Source organism: Microtus oregoni, unplaced genomic scaffold (genome assembly GCF_018167655.1).
Source record: "Microtus oregoni isolate MIOR12 unplaced genomic scaffold, Mior012 000012F_ref0000307, whole genome shotgun sequence".
NCBI lineage: Eukaryota > Metazoa > Chordata > Mammalia > Rodentia > Cricetidae > Microtus > Microtus oregoni.
The window spans coordinates 34,550,679-34,568,859 of record NW_024543071.1 but is presented as its reverse complement, the minus strand read 5'-3'; the positions used below and the strand labels follow the sequence as shown (position 1 = coordinate 34,568,859).

Below are 18,181 nucleotides of genomic sequence, written 5' to 3'. Positions count from 1 at the left end.
TGGAGAGATGGCTCAGTGGTTAAAAGCCCTGATGGCTCTTCCAGAGGACCTGAGTTTGATTCTCTGCAACTGCATGGAGGTACACAACCCTCTATAGTGCGGTCTGATGCCCTTGTCTGACATAAAGGTAGAAATACAGATACAGCACTCATACATAAAATAAATAAATCTTTTAAAAAGGCTAAAATCCGTATTACAGATATGTATGCATGTATACCCACCCATCCATGTATATATATAATGCCCCTACAGGACGGAAAGTTTCTTGGGACCATTTTTGTCCGTGTCCTCTGTAAAGCCTCACTAGCACTTTAGGCAGAACAGGCCCTCGGTGAGTACTTGGTGAGTAATATTTCTACATGAAGCAAGTGTGCCAGGCCAGGTAAACCTAAAGATTACCCTCAGCACGATATTCCTGAAGTAGGGTTCTGTCCATTAGCAACACAGAAAACTTACACGGGATCTCAATTCGATGCAAGTAAATTCTCTAACATGCTTTCGAATAACTACAGCAAATGAGTCAATGTATGCTTCACTGTCTCACACACGGGTTTCCAGGGAGCAGGTGCTGGGGCTGCCGCATTCTAAGGTTGCAATGTGTTGGGTCCTTTTTTCTTGCCACATTTAGGTGATAATCACCTTACTCCTTTTCTAACCATAGGCATCTGGACTATTTTGCTGTCATTGCCTGGGTTTTGTAGCTAGTGAAATGTGAGTTCAGAACGTTGGCACATGGAAGAGAACAGAATCAGTTCTGTCTGTTACAGAGCTAGCTCCCTTGGTTAAAGCTTAAGAGGTAGCCTGAGCTGGACAGTGGTGGCACATGACTTTAATCCCAGCACTCAGAGACATCTTTGTGAGTTTGAAGCCAGCCTGGTCTACAGAGTGAGTTCAGGACAGGCTCCAAAGTAACAGAGAAACACTATCTCGAAAAACCAACAACAACAAAAAAAAGGTAGCCTGAGCAGCATTCTGGAAGAGAAGAGTACAGAGCCACAAGCAGAGGGGAGTCTTCCTCATGGAGACTTACAGATTTGAATTTTATAATTATTTAGGATCTGTGTATATGTGTATGAGGGTTTTGTCTGCGTGTGTGTGTGTGTGTGTGTGTGTGTGTGTGTGTGAGCCATCTCAGCAGTTATTTTGTTATTGTTGTTGTTGTTGTTAAGACAAGGTCTCACTCTGTAGGTCAGATTGGCTGGGAACTCATTATGTAGCCAGACTGGCCCTGAACTTGTACCAGTCCTCCTGACTCAGTCTCCTGAGTGCCGGGATAACAGGTGTGAGCCATCAAGCTTACCTTTAGTTTGTTTGATTTTGATTTTGGTTTTGTTGTTGTTTTTTTCAAGACAGGATTTGCCTGTGTAGCTCTGGCTGTCTTGGAACTAGCTCTGTAGACCAGACTGGCTTCAAACTCATAGAGATCCAGCTACCTCATCCTCCCAAGGGCTGGGATTAAAGGCGTGCTCCACTATCACCCGGCCTGAGTTTTTAATATTAGCACATATTCTGTAGAAGGAAGAATCCTTAATGGGAAGACCTTCACAAGGGTAGGAAGACATACAGTTCCCCTTAGTAAATCTAGAGCCCCAAAGGGTTTCTCTTTATTGGAAAAGGGCCTGAAGGTGATGACTCCAGGTGCCCCGAAGGGCACACCCTTGCCCCAGGTTAGCTGTTTCCTCTGACTCCAGGTGCCCCAAAGGGCACACCCTTGCCCCAGGTTAACTGTTTCCTATGAAGACTCTTTGCTATTTCCCTGCCTCTGTCTGAATACTCAAAACAGACACAAGCCCAGCTCTCACTGCTCTGTAGAATGTTTGAACACTACCCTACTCCCCAGAAAAACATCAACAACCAGACTACACATACAACACCTTCTCACATAGAACTGGGGCATAGAACCTTTATTCTATCCCATATTAATTTATTTGTTTTTAAGGGAAATAAGAACCAGGCTACTATACCTCAGGAGGCTGTGGCCAGCCTGTACTAGGCAGGATTGCTCCATTAAAAATAAGTAAATAATGGACCAAAGAAGTTTGTAAAGAAGAAAAGTGCCCCCAGGCCTGTCCTGATTCCTCTGGTGTCACCTGTGTGTCCTCTTCACTCTCCCCTGACTCACTTCCCTCTGGGAACACTTAGGACACTGAATTCCCAACTGCAGGATGAACAAGGCTAAACATTTGTGCATTTTCTTATTCATTATCTTGTGTGTATATGTACCATGTCATACATGTAGAAGAGGACATCTTGTAGTGAGATCTCTCCTTCATCTATATGGGACCCAAGGATTGAATTCAGGACCACAGGCTCGCTGGCAAGTGCCATTATGGGGCTGGATCCTAGCTCTTGATGGAGAGATTTTTTTTTCTCACTTTTTTCTTTTTAGATAGGATCCCTCTATGTATTCTTTTTGTTTGTTTGTTTCTGTTTTGTTTTTTGAGACAGGGTTTCTCTGTGTATCTCTAGCTGTCCCGGAACTTGCTTTGTATACCAGGCTGGCCTCGAACTCACAGAGATTCACCTGCCTCTGCTTCCCTGAGTGTTTGGATTAAAGGCATGTGCCACCAACGCCTGACTCTCTATATTCTTGACCATCCTGGAATTCTATATGTAGATCAGGCTGGCATCAAAAGATCTGGCTGCCTCAGTCTCCTAAGTGCTGGGATCCAATGTGTACACCACCACACCCAGCCTGATGGACAGATTTTTAAAGAATAAAACTGAACAACAACAACAAAAAAGCTGGGCTGTAGTGGTACATGCATCCTAGCACTGAAGAGGCAGAAGCAGGTGGATCTCTATGAGTTCCAAGACAGCCAGGGATACACAGAAAAACCGTGTCTCAAAAAGTCAAACAAATAACAACAACTGAGCTTTGGATTGCTAGTATAAATTATTAATATAATAATTTATGTAACTGCACAGAAAACAACGATGACTTTTATGTGTTCAAAATTGGTATTTGAGGGGCTGGGGAGAGAGCTCAGAGAGCAAAGTGTTCGCTGCTATAACATGAGGATCAGCTCTTGTTCCCAGAACCCATGCACAGTTCATGGAGGTGTACAGCTGTAATCCCACTGCTCAAGGGGTGGAAACAAGAGGACCCCGCCCCCCCTGGGCTTGTTATCCAGTTGAACTGGTGAGTGTCAAGTAACCCCTGCCTGTTCTGCATGCTATGTGTAAGCACTCTATGCACTATGTGGACAGTTCATGCTACTCTCTGCAGTACTGTTGGCGAGCCAGGCAAGGGGCTGGAGATGGAAACACACACGCACACACTGAGACAGAGACATGGGTCATTGTTGAAACAAGAACGCCAAGAATGCTTTAAGAATGCCCACTTTATTGTGTTCCAGGGAAGCTTATATAGGGTTCCTTAACTGACCAGTGGCCACTCCCTAGGTCTCAGGATCCTTCAGCTGCAAGCCGCCAGGAACCACTGCCCTGCCTCGGGCTCAGAGCAGCTACAAGGCTCAGGAAAACAAGTTGTTTGCTCAAAGCAGCTGCAAGCATAGGAAAAACAAGTTGTTTACAGGAAATTCAGGGTCTGGGGGTCCACAGTCCCCAACAGGTGAGCACCAAGTTCAGCGAGAGACCCTGTCTTAAAAAACAAGGTGGAGAAATAGACACCCAGTGTCAATCTCTGACCTCCACATGCACAACTAGGCACACACATGAAGATGCACTACACACGAATACACACACAAGCTGGATGAAATATGGAAGCAGCAGTGTGGAAACAAATATAAGAAATGAAAGTGATACTTTAACTCATTATTTTACAAAGATGGACTTGAACTTCAAGCCAGAAATAACAGCTGAACCTTGAAGACTCTTTCATGGCTTGCCCTATGAGATACAGTTTACCTTGAATAGCACATCAGTTAGAGTGCCTACCCTCTGTGAGATAGAAAAATCCCCATATAATTAAATTAGCTACACAGATTGATGTTGCCTTGCAGTTACTAACAGAAGGCCTATAAACCATATTTTGTATATTACACATATTGAAGACAGAAAAAAAATTATGAAAAACCCAGAAAGCACTTTTTTTTTTTAAGAGTCTAACTATGTAGCCAGTCTTGCCTCTAACTTGTGATCCTTCTGCCTCAGCTTCCTGAGGGCTGGGGTTATGTGTAGACCACCAGGACTGGCTGAGAGGTTACTTCATAATGCAGTGTACAATTTCCTGGAGAGGTGAACTGTGAGACCAGTGGTTCTCAGCTGTAGTAGGAGGTTGCTTGTTTGTTCTTGGCTGCCCAGAACCGAAATAATCACACAGAAACTATATTATTTGCAATACTGTTTGGCCAATAGCTTAAGCGTATTTCTGGCTAACTCTTATATCTTTGATTAACCCATTTTATTATTTTACATTTTACTGTGAGGCTTGTGGCCTACCAGCAAGGTTCCAGCTGGCAGCTGGCATCGTTCCCCTCTGGCGTCTCCATGGTGTCTCCCTGACTCTGCCTACTCTCTCTCTTTTCCCGGCCTGGCTACACTCTATTAAACCATTAAAGCAGCTTCTTTATTCATTAACCAATTAAAGCAACACATATACAGAAGGATTTCCCACACCATTTCCCCTTTTCTGTTTAAATAAAAAAAGAAGGTTTTAACCTTAACATAGTAAAATTACATATAACAAAACAGGTATCAAGTAAGAATTACAGTTACAATGTTTATATCTACTTTATCTTTTATCATAACTAAGAAAAACTATAGCTATCTATTCTTCAATTCCATCAAAGACTCCAGAAGGATATATTACCTAAGTAAACAGGAAGTGCATTGTAAGCAACTTCCACAACTCTAGAATTGACAGACATCTCACTGCCTAGACAGTCATCCAGACTTTTTCTGTAACATTGAGGCATTCATCTTTAGCCTATAGGCCCATAGTATCTGGCAGACTTTTCCATGAAACAGGAAATTTCAAAGACAGTTCTGCCTATATTGGCAGCTTGTCAGTCACTTTCTTCTGTGTCCTGCAGAATGTCTGGCAGACTCTTTTTGTTCTTTCATGAAACAGGAATCCAGAAAGACTGTCTCTCCTTCTTTAGGAAAATTCAGCAGTCATTCTTCTGTGGGTCCTGCATGTCCAGTTCATACAAGATAACATCAAGCAGTCCAGGTAAGAGCAGCTTTTTGCCTAAATGGCTAGCAAACTCCGTAAGGAGCCTCTTCGATGCCCATCTTCCTCTTGAAGTAGATTAATGCTGCCAGGAGCAAACGTGTCTCATTGTCAGGAAAAGTCCTAAGATCTTAAACATTTTAATTTTAAATGCTATATTCTGAAGGTTTCTGATTTGAAGAATGCCTATCTAACTGAAATATATCTCTGTATATTTAGAAAACCCAACTAACATGACTACAAGCTTGACTATTATAGATGACTCTCTATTAACCTATATTTCTTCATTATACATTGCATTTTTAAATGAGCTGCACAAACAATACCTTAATCAAGAGCAGAAATAGATATATAACAAAATTGACCTTAAATTTGTATCAACAAACCAAGATCCATACCAATGCAAATCTCTGTAGCACTCAACCTTCCTAATGCTGAGACCCTTTAACACAGTTCCTCATGTTGTGGTGACTCCCCATCATAAAATTATTTTCATTGCTACTTCATAACTATAATTTTGCTACTGTTATGAATTGTCATGTAAATATATGACATGCGGCCCTTATGAAAGAAAGGGTCATTCAGTCTCCAAAAGGGTCATGACCCACAGGTTGAGAACCACTGTGCTAGATCAATGTTGTACAGTATTCACTGGGGATATCCACAGTCCTGGCTGAAATCACAAGAGCAAGCATGGTGGGAGCTCAGTGTCTACACTGTCACCACATGCACTGCTTGGTACACACCTGGGCATGCTGTATAAGACCTAGCTCTTACAAGCCACGCCGAGCAGTCTGAAACTTCCTGATCTGTCGATTATTCAGACACTGTGTGTACGTCAAAGTTAAGAAAAAAGGCAAAAATACTCCTGGCCCTTGTAAGCTTAGATAAAATGGCTTAAAGCAGCCTTAAAAGGAGCCAGTGTTGACTCACACTTGAAATTCCAACACTCTGAATATTGATGCGGAAAGACCTCTCAGGTTCAAGTTTAGCCTGGGCTACAGAGCAAGAGTTGTCTCAGAAAACAAAATAAGACAAACAAACAGAAAAAAAACCCAAACACAAACTTGAAGCAGTCCTGGCAGAAGCAATTCTAGGTCATCATCATGGAAAAGCTCATTTACCACAAAACAAATGAGTTCCCCTTGTGATTTTAAGAACCCCGAAGTTCTTGTGCTAGTGGAGTGGCTCGAAGGCTAGAGCATGTGGGTCTTCTGAAGGACTCAAGTTTGGGTCCCAGCAATTTGGTTTCCAACTACCTGTATTTCCAGCTCCAGGGAAGTTGACAATTTTGGCCTCCTCAGGCACCTGCCCACAATCTCTCTCTCTCTCTCTCTCTCTCTCTCTCTGTCTCTCTCTCTCTCTCTCTCTCTCACACACACACACACACACACCACGTACCACTGTAGCAGGCTTTCTTGGACTGCTATTGCATGAATTCCAATTGTTATTAATAATAGCCTAGAAAACTGTGCCCACATTCCCAAAAAAATTGATTATGGATGTTTGTCTTTGTTCAGAGTGTTGGTTACAAGTTGTTATGGATAATGGTCAGGAGAAAAGCTAAACAAAAGAGATTAGATTCAGGCTTCTTGTTTTGAAAAGGAAAAAGGGGAAGTGCTGTGGGACAATGCTCTTGTACACTGTAAAGATTTGTCACTCATATTGGTTTAACAAAATGCTGATTGGCTGGTAGCCAGGTAGGAAGTATAAGTGGTGCTACCAGACCAAGGAAACAAGATGAAAATGCCTTACTGAGAAAAGGTACCAAGTCACATGGCTAAACATAGATAAAAATTATTGGTTACTTTAAGTTGTAAGAGCTAATTAGTAATACGTGTGAGCAATAGGCCAAACAGTTTATAATTAATGTAAACCTCTGTGTGTTTATTTAGGACTGAACAACTGAGGGACCAGGCAGCACAGGAACTTCTGTAAACAGATTACCAGTCCCAAATCATGACAGAGAGACCTATTAATTATGAAAGCTCGGCCTTAGTTTAGGCTTGTTTTGTATTTATTTATTTATTTGGCAGGATTTTCCTGTGTGTAGCAGTTCTGGTGTCTTGGAACTTGCTCTGTTGACCAGACCGGCCTCAAACTCAGAGATCTACCTGCCTCTGTCTCCTGAGCACTGGGATTAAAGTTGTGCCCCACCACTGCCTATTTTAGGCTTATTTCTAACTCCCTCTTATGACTTAAGTTAACTCATGTCTGTTCTTCTGTGTGCTGTCACATGGCTTGTGGCTTTTACCTCTCCTCCTGCATGTCCTGCTTCCTTTGCATCTGGCTGGGTACTCTGCCTTTCTTCTTCCTGAGACTTCTCTGTCCCTAGAAGTTCCACCTGACCTCGTCCTGCCTATCCTTTGGCCATTCAGCTCTTTATTAAACCAATCACAGTGATACCTCTTCACACAATGTGAAGGAATATTCCTCAACACAATGCACAGAATTTTAAAACAAAAATTAATCTTTAAAAAATCACTCCCAGCCAGGTAGTGGTGGCACATGCCTTTAATCCCAGCACTCGGGAGGCAGAGGCAGGCAGATCTCTGAGTTCAAAGCCAGCCTGGTCTACAAGAGCTAGTTCTAGGACAGTTAGGATTGTTACACAGAGAAATCTTGTCTCAAAAAACAAACAAAACAAAACAAAACAAAAATCACCCCCAAAGGTCCATTTGAAATCTTTTCTAAGAATGCTTGGCTAAGTCTACTTCTGCCCAAATCACCCAACTTCTGGTTGAATGGTTCAACTGTCTCCCTCCATCATCCAATCCCAGGTTCACCTGTACCTCAGTGCTGTTACTTCCTGAGTTTAGAGTTCTCAGATTGAGTTGTCTAGCTAGCCAGTTGAGGACATCCCAATCCCAGTGCTTCTGATTCAGAGCAAGGCGGCACTAGAGCAAGAGAGATGCGCGAGGCCGTCTCCTGAATCCAAGGGCCCTATTAACCGATGTAGAAACTGAGGGCCCCAGGAGGCAATGATTTTTCTCTCTGTCACCCAGAGAGCAGGAAAGTGCTGAGAAAAATGAGCATTCTGGGTTGTTTGCTTGTTCTAATCACCTGACCTGGGGGAGGGGCAGTCGTTTGAGGAATTCACAGGAGTGTTTCCGGGTAAACCAAGGAAGCTTTAGTTTGCAGCTTCTCTCCAGGGTGAGCCTTTCTCCGCACAACCTCAGGCTCTTCTCGAAACAGTTAACAGACAAATAATGAGATGTGGGTAAGGTCCACTTGGCTCACGGGCTGTGTGTGTGTGTGCGCGAGCGCGCGCGCTCGCCCTCATGGGGGGGGGGTCAAGAGCCTCCCATCCAGACAATCAGAGCTTCCACAGCTGGAGTTATGTTTATTTTGGTTACACCCGTTTTTCATGTAGCCCAGGCTGGCTTGGGATATGCTATGTAGCAGAGAATGACTTAGAACCCCTGATCCTTCTGGCTCCAGACTTTGCACCCCGGCAGTTTTAACTGGCTACTCGGCCTTCCTATCCCTAAGCACCTTCTTAAAAGAGCCTCAGTCCCTAGCTCATCTCTTGCGGATCTCTTGCCCTTGCTCCAGATGAAGGTTTTAGGACAACAAACTTCTTTCATGGCCTCCACACCCTGAAGTCAGGTCAAGTCACTTAGGACGCCAGACTTCGCGAGGTGCTGGGAAGAATATACTTAGGTCCCTGTGGCGTCCTGGTTGGCTGGAAGTTTCCAAACGCTCCAGAGAGGCCCTGTTGAAGACTCGCGAGCTCGAGTTCCCTAATCCATCCAGGTTCCCAAACCAACGTCTCAGCGGCACCGCACACAGGCACTACTGGGGTGTTAACTTAAACCTGGCGCGCCCAGCTCTCCTGGGCGATAACTTGCCTGCACCAAGGGCCCTCCCGGGAAGGATAGTTCACTCCCGGCGAATGGGAGGGTCGTGCGGGCCAGAAGGAACCAGAGGTGCGGAGGTGCGCCTGGAAAAGTCGCAGCGGCGCGCAGGCGCACTGGGCTCTCCACGGTGGCTCCTCGGTACAAAGCGCGCTGGGCTACGGACGACTTCCCGATCAAAGCCTTGCCTGGGCTGCCCCTGCCCTTGTGTCCCTACACTCGGTGACTCTGGGTAGCCTTGGTGAACTGGTGCGCGGCGCTGCAGGATCCGGCTCCAAGCTCGTAGCGCAACTGGAGTTTGATTCTGGCGCTGCCTGAGGCCCCGCCCCGCACTTCCCGGTCCCGCCCAGCCAGCCGCCCGCCCTGCGCCAGCTCCAGACCAGCCGCGCTGGAGGTGATTTGTGGCAGCTTTGCGCTTCTGTCCCCTGCAGGGACGATCTGGGGCGCTTGGGCTCCGACCCATTCCCGAGCTAGCCCGGTGCCTAGCCTCGCACTCTTGGTGCGTGCTGGGGCGCACGGCGACACTGGCCGTGGGATTGCTCCGGGGAGGTCGGTGGGGTTGCCTCAGCTAGCAGCCGCCTGGGATCACCGCTGGCGCTCGAGGGGGCGGCGCCTTCCGACCCGGAGTGGGGCGCGCTGGCCTTTGGGTACCTGCCCAGCCTTTTGGAGTCGGGGTGCGGCGCAGCACCCTTTTCCGAAGCGTCTCGGGGTAAGATCGGCAGACTGGCTGGCTGGAGGGAGCGGCGATTAGGACCTCTTTATCCTGGTCCTGGAGCGGCAGGTGGCCCTACTGGTGTTGCAGGGTCTGGGCGTGGGGGAGGGGTCGGGCGCGGCCTTCAGGGACCGCCCTAAGCTCAGGGACCGGCGTGGGTTCCTGAGGGCCTGCGGTGTCAGGTCCAGTAGGGCGGGTGGCAGCGTCCCGAGACACACTTGGTCGCGCAGGCACGTGGGGAACCCCGCGCTCCCTGGCCGCCAGGGCTGCTGAGTCTGGTCTCCTCACTCGGTCCCTTTGCAACTCTCAAAGGCAACTTTTCGCGGGCGGTCGGGCAGGAGCTGACTGCGCTCAGTTAGCTGACCCGGCGCAGGCCCTGTCGTTCGCGTTGACAACGTTCTGTGGCGTCCCCCAGCGCTTGCTTTCCGCACTTCTTTTCTGAGGATCGGCTCATTTTATTAATGTGTGCAATCAGACCGAGAGTCGGAGACTAATCAGGAATGCTGATCCCCTAGATTAGTGACCTTGGTCGTCACCTGGACTAGGTGAGATCCTAAGCCTCCTTGCTTATTTAGTTAAGGTTAGTTTGTTCAAGTTAATTTTTATACGGTACTTAGTTGTTAATCTTGTTCTCGTACGTACATAGCTCTCCAGTAAGTTGTTGGGCCCCTCCACGTTTAATCTATTTAGGCTTAATTTAAAAAGTTGAGATGTAATAAACAATATCAATATACCTTTTAAAATTCACGAGTCATTGACTTTTAATATAATTATAAAATTATGTCATCATCAACGCTAGCCGAAAGAATTTCCTTGACCCCCACCTCCCCACAAAAACCTTAGCCGCCCTCCATCCCCCTGCAGCCATTCGCTCTTTCGACCCCCTTGGCCTTTCACCCATCGGAAGGGGACAGATAATGAGTGAGAAGACAACTGTTCAAACTTTGGTTGTTTTACGGTTACATTTTGGGAAAGGTGCTGAGCTGGGCGCCTGCAGGTAAGATTAAAAAGTGTGAACATGGAGGAGTGTGTCTTGCCTGTGCTCTAGGAAGGGGAATTCATTTAGTCGCCAGCGTCCAGGGGCCTTTGGTTTTGATCTTTCTGAGCCCTAGGGTTGCCTCCTCCAGTTGCTATAGTTGACTGAGTTACTGTAGCCAAAGTGAGTTCTGCGGCGGTGGTGATGGGAACTGGAAGGAATCAGAGAGCATGCATGTGCACTAAGGAGAGAGTTTACGAGTGTGTGTGTGTGATCTTCACATTTAAAAGCAAGGATTGTTTGTTTTTAGTCCTGGGGCTCCAACTCAGAGCCTCAAGCATGCTAAATTCTACCACTGGGCTCCACTCCCAGCACCTAAAAGTACATTGAAAATGTTGCCCAGACTAGCTGGGAAGAAAGTACCTCAGAAACTAGGTTAATAATTCTGTGAATTCTGGAGATCATAAGGGGTTTTCTTCCAGGGAAGATGAGGGGGGAAGGGTCTCAATGGGGAGAAAGCAAAGCTTTGGGTTCCTTTTAACGACAGTGTAGTATTCCACTGTCCCCACTAGCCATTTTAGGATTGTAACAGTTTCTGTGGCAATTGGGACTTTGAGTCTGCATACTTGCATATGTATATACACATATGTTGGGAATAGGAGTCAAGTTAGGGTCTCTAAGCGAGTGTTTGGACATACATGATAATGTCAAATAGATTTCCAAAGTAGTTTTTTCTTTTTTAGATTGTACTTCTATCAGCAGTGTGCGTGAGCTTTATACTGGCCTTAAACTACAGTTAAATAGGAGGCTTGTAACAGTGTCCTCTGTTCATTTGAAGTCACAAGTCTAATACTTTTGTGGTGTTCCTTAAACATTATATTTTAATTGTTTTGAGTATTGTTATCAAAATATGAAACCTTTTGTGTGTGTGCGTGTGCGTGTGTGTGTGTGTGTGAATTGACATAGGATCTCATCTAGCCCAGGCTGGCCTCAAACTCACTGTCTAGCAAAAGTGCTGGGATTGCGGAGGTGAGCTACCACGTCCAGCTTAGGCACTGGGATGATGCTGGGGTATGTTTTCTTGCTAATCACCTATCATTCCTGCTGTTGGGGATGTTATTCTTTGGAATGGTATGTACTGCTGCAGAAATGACCTTTGTGAGTAATTTTTTTCTCTCATTCTTGGTTATTTAGTAGCTGGGGCTTCTCCTTTGCAAGTCTCTGAATCCTTGTTGCATGGCTCCCTGTAAAGCCGAGGGACCTCAGAACGTAGTATGGACTTGAGTAAAGAAATCTCTAATTGTTAATAAAGCAGAGCGAGAGGGTCTCTTGTGGGTTGAAATGCTATTTCTGAAGTTAATGATGAGGTTGACCCTAATATCCTCCTTCTAAATAGACTAAATTGCAATTTCATTGAACAGCCACGTTCAGTTTTTCTTTGTTCGATACATTGTGGCAAAGGCTCTGAGCCAGGGCTTTAGGAGACAAAAGAAGGATCTACTTACCTTAAAGCGGTTTGTTTTATTTGTCCAGGAAGAATATGTAAAAATTTAAAGTCGGGCAAAATCCAGCTCAGGACAGCTGAGCTGTCGATCTGATGTTTATCTATTTGGTGTTTGCGGTGGATGCTCAGGAGTGGTTTCTAAGACTTGTCAGTCTTGGGCTGACCTTCAAGGGATCGTGGGGGAAGTGAGGAAACTCTTTGAGCATCTTTAGGGAGCTGCACAATGGGCAGACAGGCACTGTCGGCTTCTGGGACAGTAGAAGTGATGTGGGACTCTGCTGTTTTTCAAGAAGATGCTAAATCGCAGAGCCCACAGAAAGGCAGAGCCACGCTCGAGATTCTAGGAAGAGAGCCGGTTCCTTGCTGCCCACCAGCACTGTGGGGGCTCCTGGTGAGGACTGGAGAAACTGGGGTCCATGTGCGGCTGCTTCCTGTAGCTGGAGCTTGCAGCTTCTTTTTTTTCCCCACTGGAATTAAGTGGAAGTTTCCCTAATGGGAGAGCTGGTGAGTAAAGTGATATCCTAAGTTTGGTAAATAATGATTATATTGCTATGACATGCAGGGTCCTGATGGAGAAAGCCTGCGTACATAGCAAGTGGGGAGGCACAAAAGGTACAGAGCCAGAATAGGAGGCAGGGGTTAGACCTGCCTGCAGTGGGCTCCCAGTGGCTCATTCTCAGAGACTGGGGGCAGGTATCAGGGATCTGGGTGACAGGCAGGGGACTGTGCCTTGAGAACCAGAAGCTCAGGTAAGCAGAGCTGTAGAAGTTAGGTGCCAGTGCCGCTGGACATGTGGGCCATTTGAATGGTAGTTTGAGATTACCACCTTTGTTCATGGATTTGTGACTGTCAAGCCAGCCTGCCCATGTAAGTAAATACTGTTGTTCTAAGCCCAGATCCCCTGGCTGGAATGTAGGACCTGTTGCTTGCTCTACGAGCCTTTGAGGAGCTAAGGAACTGCTCTAGGCTTCACTTTCCCTTCTGTGAAATGGGTAAGTAGGCTGTAGTCCCAGAGACTCAGAATGTTGGACTGGTCATGAGTTCAAGGCTGGTCTGGGAGAGAGACACCTGTCTCCAAATAAAAAAAAAACAAAACAAACAAAACCACACAGGGATAACAAATCATCTTCCTAGAGTTTGTTGTGAAGGTTATACGAGCTAAACTTGCTCCGTTGATCAAGTATGCCCTAGCAGAGGAGGCGGTACTCTGTCTGAGCTATTTCTAAATTCTGAATTTTAAGATTTCAAATTTCCCAGTGCAGTTAGGGCAGACAACAAAAAGTTGAAAGTGAAAACCAAAACTCATCCCTTCTCTCTGATCCCAGAGGGCACGGCATCTATTTCTAAGGCTAGGAACAGGGCAATCTTGCTGAGGACGTTATACTGCCACTCCCAGCTAGGGCTTGAGTTTCTCTGGAAGGTCTTGGGTATCTGAAGGGAGGCTGGACTCAGTATTGACTAGTGCTGGGAGGGCACACAAGGTGACTTCATTTGTCTCCATGATGACTTAGCATGGTACCCCATGTAGTTGAGCTTTGCACATGCAGGGTGAGTAGGGTGGGTTTCCCCCATGGGTTAGTTGGGAATTCTCCAGTGAGGGAGAGTGGAAGGGACAAAGAGAGAGAGAGAGAGAGAGAGAGAGAGAGAGAGAGAGAGAGAGAGGACTTTAATGAATTCAATTCAGGAGATCTGCAGTGTGGGCTGGCATATAGCAAGGCTATATGAACAAACCGACTGAGAATGCCCGCCCTTATCACAGATGATAATTTGATTTTCCTAGAGTCAGGTTCACACATCACTCTTCTCCCAAAGCAGCCTTTGAGTCTGCACTGAAAACCAGCCCTCCAGCCAGCACCCACGCAAAGCACGTGGAAACTCCCTTTACAGCCCACTCTCAAAAGTTAGGTAATATCTGTGCTTTAACAGCTGCACAGACATCAAGGGATGAGGTAGTAAGGGTGTCAAAACATTTGCCACCTTATAAAACTGTTTATCTTTTATATTTGATGTCGCAGATTTGCGACCCCCCTACTTCCAGGAAGCAATGGAATTGATATCACTGCCCCACTCGCTTCTCTCTTACAATTTTATTACCTATCTCTCTATCTATCTATCTATCTATCTATCTATCATCTATCTATCCATCTATTTCTTGCTAGCTTTAATTTCTCTAGTTGTCTTTATATTTTTATGTAAAGTATTTCGTCCTTTACAAAACTCTGGTGATGTAGGGAGCCCAGGTTTGTTGACTGTGCATCGCGGTTTTTGGAAGAGGCAACAAAAAAGAACAATGGAATTGGCTTGGGTGAGGGGAGCTGACTTTGAGGCTCCTGTGACCCCCCCCCCCCTTTCCCCAGGCACTGGAGTAGCAGTTGTCTTTGCCCAGGCAGGTGGGGTCCTGAGAAGAGCCAGCAGCACCACCTGATAGATTTTATTTCACACTTAGGCTTTCAGCTTACACCTGTTTGCTTTTTCCAGTCTTGTGCTTTGCATTTGAATGATGGATGCTCGCAGCAAATGCTATTCTCAGTGTGAAGACCCTTGGGACCGGCCCAGCTCTAAGCTTCTTGTGCACGCAGAAGGGCTTGTTAATAGAGCATCCTCATGCTAATTTCATTACAGAAGCAATCAGTTCATTGGAAACAATTACAGCGTGGTGTCAGGAGCCCTGTAGCTCAGAAGAAGGTGGCTTTAAAAAAAATTTCATTTAGTTAATGGAATTGGGCAGTGGAGCTTACTCTAGGTCTCTGAAGACACACTAATCCTGTTTGTATTAGCTGAGCCCCGAGGAGTGCAGAACTGCTGTTCTTGTTGGTCTGCCTTGACACGCTGCAGAAAAACCACTTACAGTCTTAAAATATAAATGTTGGCTTGATTTGAGACAAGAATATAAGCTCAGATTTGTTGATATTTGCATTTCAGTTTAGGTCTCTTAGTAATGGGTTTTCTGTCTCTGTGCTATTTTGTCTCTCTCTATGCACTACCCCTCCCCCAGTTTGTGACAGAGTCTCCTGGCTGGAGAGGCTCTTGCCTCGGACTACCATGCCTGCCCTTGGCTGGAAAGCAGTGGGTTGGGATTGCCTCTCCTTTATCACCCAATGCCCCCTCTCTTCCTTTTCCCAAGGAAGCCATAGGTCAAGCCAAGCATCTTTGTATTGTAGCCCCTTATCATCACTACTCTTACTGCTGATATCTAAATTAATTTTGCCCACTTTGAATTTTATGTACATAGTATCACAGGGCACAACCTGATGTGGGATTCCCCTCTGTATGCTGTGAATATGTTTTTATTACCATTGGTTAATGAATAAAGCTGTTTCGGTCAAAGGCTTAGCAGAGCAAAGCCCAGGTGGGAAATCTGAACAGAGATGTAAAACGAGTCAAGGAGATGCCATGTAGCTGCCAAAGGAGACAGACACCAGAACCTTACCAGTAAGCCACAGCCTTGTGGCAATACACAGATTAATAGAAAGGGGTTCATTCAAGATATAAGAGCTAGCTAGAAATATGCTTGAGTCATTGGCCAAGCCGTGTTGTAACTAATATAGTTTCTGTGTGATTATTTGGGTCTGAGCAGTCAGGAAACAGTCTCCTACTCCTACAATGACCTTCCATGCCTGGTTTTTCTCCCTCTGTGTTCTATTCCTAAGATTAATCTCCACTGTAGTTCATGCTTGTTGCTGTCTTGTGCTCTATATTTTGAATGTCCTACTCTTTGTCATCTTCCTGTGGATGACATGGGTGGTGGCCTTTGAGGCTAATATGAATAATACTGTCGTGATGACTAGTCTTGTCCACCTGATACACTTGGGAAGAGGGGGCTTCAGTTGAGGAGTTGCCTCCTCAGATTGCCCTGTGCATGTCTGTGAGTATTTGATTGGTAATTGATGGAGGAGGGCCCAGCCCACTGTGGGCAGCACCATTCTTAGGCAGGTGGTCCTGGGTTGTTAATAAAAAAAAAGGAAATAAAAAGGAAAGGATATGATTGGACCTGGGTTTTGGCACTAGATGAATGAAAAAATAAAAATAAAACGGCAAGGAAAGGCCTGCTCCTGGGTATGGTGGAGAATATTTATGGTAGCTGTGTGGGAGAACACAGGCAGAGGCAGAGACAGGGACATCTGGGAGAGTCCAGAGTGGACATAACTAGACTGAACTGGGTCATGTGAGGGGGGGGGAGAGGAGGAGAGAGAGAGGAACTAGGTGTAGCAGCTGGGAGACCCAAGGGTACAAGAAGAACAGGGAACCAAAATGATTGGATTACATGGGGAAGGGCAGCGCAGCCTCTGGACTGGAGAAGTTTAAGGTAGCGGGTAGGGTGTGTCAGCCAGGAGGGCCCTGTAACAAGTAGGGACTGAGGGATGCTGGGAGAGCCTGAGGTTCACTTTGATTTGTTGTTGTTTTTTTTTTTTTAATATTTATTTATTACGTATACAATGTTCTGTCTGTGTGTATGCCTACAGGCCAGAAGAGGGCACCAGACCTCATTACAGATGGTTGTGAGCCACCATGTGGTTGCTGGGAATTGAACTCGGTACCTTTGGAAGAGCAGGCAATGCTCTTAACCGCTGAGCCATCTCTCCAGCCCCTCACTTTGATTTGTTAAGTAGGCACTTCAGCCATTTGTCCCAGGTTTGAAACCTAACAGGTTGAACCTACGTAATGTGCTGGCTCTGTGGGAGCCTAGCCAGTTTGGATGTTCACCTTCCTAGAAATGGACGGAGAGGGGAGGACCTAGGACTTACCACAGGGCAGGGAACCCTGACTGCTCTTTGGACTGGAGAGGGAGGGGGAGAGGTGTGGGGGGAGGGGGAGAAGGGTGGGAGGAGGGGGAGGGAAATGGGAGGCTGGGAGGAGGTGGAAACTTGTTTTTTTTTTTCTCCTTTTCTCAATAAAAAAATGGAAAAAAGAAAAGAAAAGTAGATGAGCAAGCCAGAGGAGTGAGCGGTAACCATGACCTCTGCTTTAGTTCCTGCTTTCAGGTTCCTGCCCTGACTTCCCTCAGTGATAAACTGGTACCTGGAAATGTAAGAGCAAACAGACTCTTCCCGCCCGTGTTTTCATCATAGCCATAGGGAGGAAAGTGTTGTGAAACAGTTTTGTGCTATTTTTATTGTTGTTGAATGTACGTGGGCATCTGTGTTGGAAACATGTCTAGGAATAGGATGGTTGGGCCTGGAGCTGAACTGGCGTAGAAACTGGCCAAAGTGACTTTGCTAGTGTCTGCTCCGGATATTGGTGTTTGAGTTCCAGTGGCCCCGCTTTTATATTCTTGCCGATGTTTACAGTTGTCTATGGCCTTATTTTAGCTGTGTAAGCGCATGCTGTTGAATTTTCCAGATGAGGAAGACAAGAACCCCAAAAGGTTCATATTCTTTTTACTTTTTAGCATAATGAAACAGAAACCAAAGCAGTTAAGGAGTCCCTCATACCCAGCATTTCGTGGAATCGTGAGTTCTGGGCCAATGAAACCCTGCCTCAAAACCAAACACCCAGCCAACCACCAGGAGGCCTTGTATTGGTTATTTATATCTGCTTCTCCATACTACAAAATTCACCTTGTTTTTTCATTGTTTTCAAGACGTTTGTATCTAATCAAAATTGAAAGAATAGAAATTTATTAGCTAAACCCAACTAATTCTAAGAGTATGATATTCAGTATGTTGTTAGATATGTGTGAAAGCCCATACTCATACAATTTCAACTTTTATACTGTGCTCAATTAATTCATTGATTTTTGCTTCCTGAGGTGACGTTTTTCCAGGGGACAATGGCTGTGGAATGGGAATGGAAGACAGTGGAGGAACATAGGAGGATAGGAGAAAGGGCTGGAGATTTTTACAGAGGGTGGGGCTTGCCAACTCAGGCCAGGTGATGTCAGAAAGAATCTAAGGCATGGAGTTTTTGATCCTGCTTGGAAAAAGGAGCACTTTGCTACAAGAATGTAACCTGTGGTGTCAGTGTTTAGCATGCTTTGATTCATTTCCTGGGGGCT

General features: G+C 45.7%; 1 protein-coding gene across 1 annotated transcript in view; it reads left to right on the top strand.

Moving 5' to 3' along the window:
* Positions 1-9,388: 9,388 nt before the first annotated feature.
* Kank1 (KN motif and ankyrin repeat domains 1) overlaps positions 9,389-18,181 on the top strand; it is a 183,589-nt gene continuing 174,796 nt past the window's right edge. The window contains exon 1 of the mRNA XM_041661269.1: positions 9,389-9,703. The gene's annotated coding sequence lies outside the window, so the exon portion shown is untranslated. The remainder of the gene's footprint in view (positions 9,704-18,181) is intronic.